The following is a 5549-nucleotide window of genomic DNA, read 5'->3' as shown; positions in this document are numbered from 1 at the left end:
CTCAGTCACCCTCACACCCTCACACCCCCTAACCCTCACCCTCACCCCCTCACACACCCTCACACACCCTCACTCACCCTCACACACCCTCACCCTCACACACCCTCACACACCCTCACCCTCACACACCCTCACTCACCCTCACACCCTCACACACCCACTCACCCTCACCCTCACACACCCTCACCCTCACACCCCTCACCCTCACACCCCTCCCCCTCACACCACTCAGTGCTACAACACATATTGTGTTACAATAGGTGTCACATTTGCGAAAGATAAAACTATTGGCATTGTAAATAACAAAGCTATTAATTTCGCTATTTTCAAAACAAGCCCATAAATAAAAAATGTGTCCTTTACAATACCAATAGCTCAAACTTTCCTAATGCAAGACCTATTGCATTGCTGTGATTCTCTCCCCTGCTGCTCTCTCCTGCTCTCTAGAGATGTGGCCTAACAGCCAGAGCTGCCATCTAAGTCACGTAAATACAAAACATGTTGCATTCCAAATGCTATAGGTGTCACATTCGCAAAAGTTATAACTATTGGCATTGTAAATGACAAAGCTATCAATTTAGCTATTTTAAAAACCAACAAATAAATAAAATATTTGTCATTTACAAGACCAATAGCTCCAACTTTTCTAATGCGAGACCTATTGCATTTCCAATGCTTGTTTGTGTCTGGTCACTGGGCACAGTAAATAAAGTGGTGGTTGTATGATCCGAAAAATTATATCCCCCTGCTATCCACACCCCACAGGGATCGATAGGTGTTATGAGTGGCATAGCGAGTGTGTCACGCAGTCTAGTGCAAGGAAGGAAACAGTGGCGGCCGCTAGCTGGGGAAATCGGTGAGGCGGGAGAATGAAAAAATACTGACTTACCTGAAAGCCTGACATCTGCTGCCTCGTCAACTCTTCAGCTCCAAATCGACGATTCTCACACAGGGTCCCAGAGTGCCCTGCGCCAAACCAGACCCTACTCTAATGCTGATATTACCCAACATGAGAGGAGCCTAGGGATTGGGCGGAGCGGGCTGGTTCCACTCTCCAGCAGGGACTGGGAGCCTATGCTCCTGAACCCTGCAGATACCTCCATGCAGCAGCTTGGAGATATCCAAGGGCACATGTCGGTTTAGCTGGCCGTGGATGGTCGGCCTAACCTACACGCACACTGGCAGAGCCTGAGCTCACCACTCCTCCTGCTGCCGGAAGACCCGCCCTCAAGACGTGGCAGTGGCTCCGTAATAAAACAAAATGATAATAAAGCAGTAGTTTTAACTGCTTTATTATCGTTTTATTATACGTGTGTCTGCTGGTTCCAGCAGTGGGGCGATGCTCCTCCGCCATAACAGAGGAGCCGCCCCTGGAAAGAAATGGGCCCACTGGCCGCGGTTTGAACTGTGAAATGCAGCAATAATCAGAGTGCAATGGGTCCCTCAGGCCTCTGGGCTCCGGTGCCACTGCACCTGCTGCACCAATAGAAGCAACACCCCTGGGTATTATATCTATAGATTACAGAAACCTGTGCAATGATTAATATAGACCAAATGTAACCTTGCACAGCCATTACTGCAGTACACAGGGTGCCTGTCCGAAATATTGAAAAATGTGGTCTTCAGGGTGGGTGATCCTTTTATCAATCTACGGCTTGATCAGGAGGAGTGTTTTCTTTTTGAGGGAAAGGGAAGTAGGTTAATTTAGAGTCTGTCAGGGACGTAGACTCACCTCAAGAGAGTAATGACTGGAACAAGCAAGTGGCAGAAAACAGCTAATATACAAGTTGCACATATTTAAATTAACATTCAATCTTCAAAGATCCTCACTTCATATTGGATTCTAAGCTCACATCAGGTTATGCAAAACTCAACGAAAATAATATATATGTTGCAAATATTTATATTAAGATCAGAGTTTCATAAAAACCTTACTTCATGCCTGACAACCCGGCCAGAGGTATGAAGTAATACCACTCAGGAATGCGTCTTATGCCTGCCTTGCAAGTGGAAAGCACTATATAAGCAGCAGTTGAAGAGCATTGAAAAAAGTATGGAAACTGTGATCCAGAGTGCAAAGGGGTGGGCTCAGTGAGCCTGGGGCCATATCACAGGCAAGGCTAAAAATAACAACATTTAGCAATTATTTTAGGTTAAATTGATCACTGAGCTATGCACTAATTTATGTCATGAAACATCTATTGTTTAATGTGATCAATGCACATGTCTGTGTGTGTAACAGGGAGCCACATAATTTAATTCTGGTGGGTTCAGTGAGGAATAGTGACATGTATTTTTAATTTTAGGAGGTCCCAGCATGTGTCAGAAAGCACTATGAATGTGTTAGTCATTATTTTAAACTTATATTACACACAGTATAAGATAGGCTGCCACAAAACGCACAAAAACTTTTATGTTGACAATAAAAAAGTGCTTCCAAAATATAGATCTAAGTAATATGCAGACTTACCTAGTGGAAACATTTTTATAACCGTCCATCTAAAATCACAAACTCCCCAGATGGTCACCTTGCAGTACTACTCAAATAGAATAATTATTTTTCAAGATTCAAGTGACTCTGTCAATTAAACCCAGTACCGGCTACCAAGCAGCCTTTAACATTATTAAATTGTGCACATTTACATTTCTTTCAGGCAGCAGGTACCCTTGCCTTAAGGCTTGTTTCTTGTTTTAACTATCTATCTCGACTTCACAATACTGGAGACTTCTACTTCAGCTGAGGCAACCCAACTGTCAGATTTAACAGTTGTTTTATTATAAAGTAGGGTAATTGTTTTTGTCAACTTAAAATAATATGGGCAAGTCGTGCCCTTCAGATTCCGCCCACTTCGATCTCTGTATATAAGTACCAATACCATACATCCAATATGCTACTACACCTGGTTATGCAGAATAGAAGTCCACTGTTCGAGCTTTTCCTATCTCATTGGCCACAAGGTGGCAGCATTGAGTCGTGATACTCTCACTGCTCTGACAATTGCAGTGTCTCTTGTAAAATCCACTGTAAGGTATCGCCGACAAGAACGTTTACATTGCTGCGATCATCTCCAGACCCAAGAGATGATGTAAACCATTTTAGCAAACGACTTCTCCCCAAAAGTAGAATAGTTGTGAAGAGATGGGTTGCACATTTCTTTAGAAGAGTGTGCATATGTATGCCTTCTGCTTGTAGCTCAGCTGTGATTAAAAAAACAAGGGCAGGTGACTGCTCAGATGACGATTGGACTGTTTTCTTCCAAATTGACAACAACTTTATTTGTCTCTTACCCACCAAGCGCATTCACGTTTTTTAATGACCAGGTTTCGCTTAGGCACTTAGCACTTTCTTGTGGCTTTTCCGAAACAGGTGGGGTGGTGTGAGAGACTACCCCGGTGTCCGTGTGATAACTTAGCACAACAAAGTACAATGCACATTATGCTATTTTGCACATTATACAAAGACCCCAGGGTGCGTTTCCTTAAACCGATTTTTAATACAATTCGTCCTTTCTATTATAAGGAGGGTTTTAATTATTTATGGTCACTATCAACTCTTTCTATCTGTAGCTCTGTTCTCACTTTCATCAAAATTGTTTTTATAATAAGGAAACTTTATGCAATGTAAAAGTAATTCATAGGGGTTATGTGATCAGGCCGCAATCTGTTTTTGTCCTGTATATTCTAATTTCGGTGCAGAAACTTTTATTCTTGAATTTATGTTTTTTGTGAACTTTTATGATTCATTTGAATCGAAAAAAGTTATTTGACTGACTGACTGCTTAGTGAGAACACAAAGCATACTACAATTTTCGGAAATGCTTACAGCTGATGAAGCTACAATTTTGACGTCTAGTCCAAAGCAATATATTGCTCTTTATAAATCACTCTTGCTTTGGCATTTGGGCAATGGTTACTTTATAAAAAATGTTAAATATTTTTTTTTTCATATAATGCCTTCGCTGGAGTTACCAAACGTGAAAGCCCAACTGCTTAATTTCAATTCCTTACACTTCTAGTCTCTTTGTTTTGCACTAACAGGCTCTTTTCCGTTCCAGCTTTCTCCTTTTGTCACTGTTTTCCTATCTTTCTCTACTTCTTTCCCCTTTTTAGGTCTCGGCTAAAAGACGCGCGTAAGCGCGTCTCCGCCGAGATCTTATGTCAGGGACGATGCTTCCCAGGAGACAGCCTTGGTCACGCGCATTGCCTCAAGGAGGCGATTTCCGCTGGCCACGCGCTCGCGAACGCGCTCAGCTGCTGTCTCCTGGGAAGCAGCTACACCACACGCGCATGCGCAGAAACAGCGACAGACACACACGAGCGCTCATGCACGCACGCACCCACACATACAGCGAACCCAGCGTCGCATGCATACACACACACACACACACACGTGCACCGAGCATCCCCCCCCACCCCTCCGTTGTCGCACCCCTCCCCTTGCCGTCGCACCCCGCCCCCCACCCCTCCGCCGTCGCGCACACACACACGCAGACATACAGGCATTCTCTCCCCCCCCCCCGCTCCGCTCACCGGTCAAAGGCCCTCCGGACACGCAGACATACAGGCATTCTCTCTCCCCCCCCCCCCTCCGCTCCGCTCACCGGTCAAAGGCCCTCCGACCGCGGGGCTCTCCCTCGGTGCTCCTCCAGGCACTCCGTGGGCGCGGGCTTCACAAAACGGAAGTCCCGCCCCACGATAGGTTTCGTTTTCTCAGTCCCGCCCCACGTTAGGTTTCGCTTGCAGCTCGTTGGGTATAAAAGCTTGTCGATCCAAGTGTGTGTGTATTGCAGATGTTATCCCTTTTTACAACAAACCTTGACCTCACCAGAGATTCGTAATTGTCCAAACATTCCTCTATCTTGGTTAGTTTTTGTGTAATAGGAGATAGCAAGGTAGTTAAAATACTCTCAAATGTCTTCCACTGTTCTAAATCACAGTTCGAGTTAATACCATTTCCCGCTGCATAATTGGTATCACCATCAACCAAATCGGCATTAATTATAGGACTGCCCTCCTCGGGTGAGACACTGTCACGGGTTTTGTTCGACCTTGCCACTTTTGCTCTACAAGGCTCTACAAGGCCTTTGTGGTCCTCCTCCCCGCTTCCTTTTTACTGCCGGTTCCAGAGTTAATCATTTGGTAGAGGTTTTTTTATTTGGGGATGTGGCAGATGCACGTGTAGAGACGCTGGCTGTAATGTTACTTTGGGTCAGTGGCGATTTTGGGGAATCCTCTAGTGTTCCAAGGGGATATGGAACTTCAACGCCAACCTCAATATTAGTCGATGGTATAATAATGATTACATCTTGATGAGCTGGCGAGCGAGCTGTAGCTATAGTCCCTAGGGAAGATCTCCTATTTAATAACTGGACCAGAGACAACAGATGCTCGGTACAGAGGTCCCCTAAGAATAAACTGATCAAGCGTCCCCACCACGCTGCCACCATGAGAAGTACCTAGGTATTTCCTTTCCTGTTTGCTCATCTTTAATAACTTAAGTGAACTTAAGCCAACTGGTAATGCAGAGTAGTGAGTAGTGAGTGCAGAGT

Source organism: Lissotriton vulgaris, chromosome 5 (genome assembly GCF_964263255.1).
Source record: "Lissotriton vulgaris chromosome 5, aLisVul1.2, whole genome shotgun sequence".
Lineage (NCBI taxonomy): Eukaryota > Metazoa > Chordata > Amphibia > Caudata > Salamandridae > Lissotriton > Lissotriton vulgaris.
Note: the sequence above shows the minus strand (reverse complement) of the source record.